The 355-nt window shown below is 43.9% G+C and overlaps 1 protein-coding gene across 1 annotated transcript in view; it reads left to right on the forward strand.

The window, feature by feature from the left end:
• The window catches only part of CATSPERG (cation channel sperm associated auxiliary subunit gamma), a 41,768-nt gene that overhangs the window by 10,342 nt on the left and 31,071 nt on the right, over positions 1 to 355 (forward strand). The window lies entirely within an intron of this gene.

Genomic DNA, 355 nt, shown 5'->3' on the forward strand with positions numbered 1-355 from the left:
GCATTGTTCTGGTGTGAATGAGAAACACATTTGAGCTGGTACTGCTGTAGGCAGAGTTCCAACCCAGTTTGGTTTAAGCAGAGGAATGGATTTAGTAGGTGCACCTAACTGCAAAGCCAGCACAGAGGAGGCTTCAGGCCTGGCTTGACACAGGACTTCAAATGAGGACTTCTGCTCCATTTCTTCTGGATTAGCTCTGTCCTCAAAGTGGCTCAAAATCCAACTCCCAGGGTGGGGAACAGGAGCATCACTTTCCTAAATAGCCTTTCTTTCTTTCTTTCTTTTTTAAATATATTTTTTATTGATTAAGATATTACATATGTGTCCTTGTCCCCACGTTACCCTCTACCCCCAC

Source organism: Myotis davidii, unplaced genomic scaffold, assembly GCF_000327345.1.
Source record: "Myotis davidii unplaced genomic scaffold, ASM32734v1 scaffold166, whole genome shotgun sequence".
Classification (NCBI taxonomy): domain Eukaryota; kingdom Metazoa; phylum Chordata; class Mammalia; order Chiroptera; family Vespertilionidae; genus Myotis; species Myotis davidii.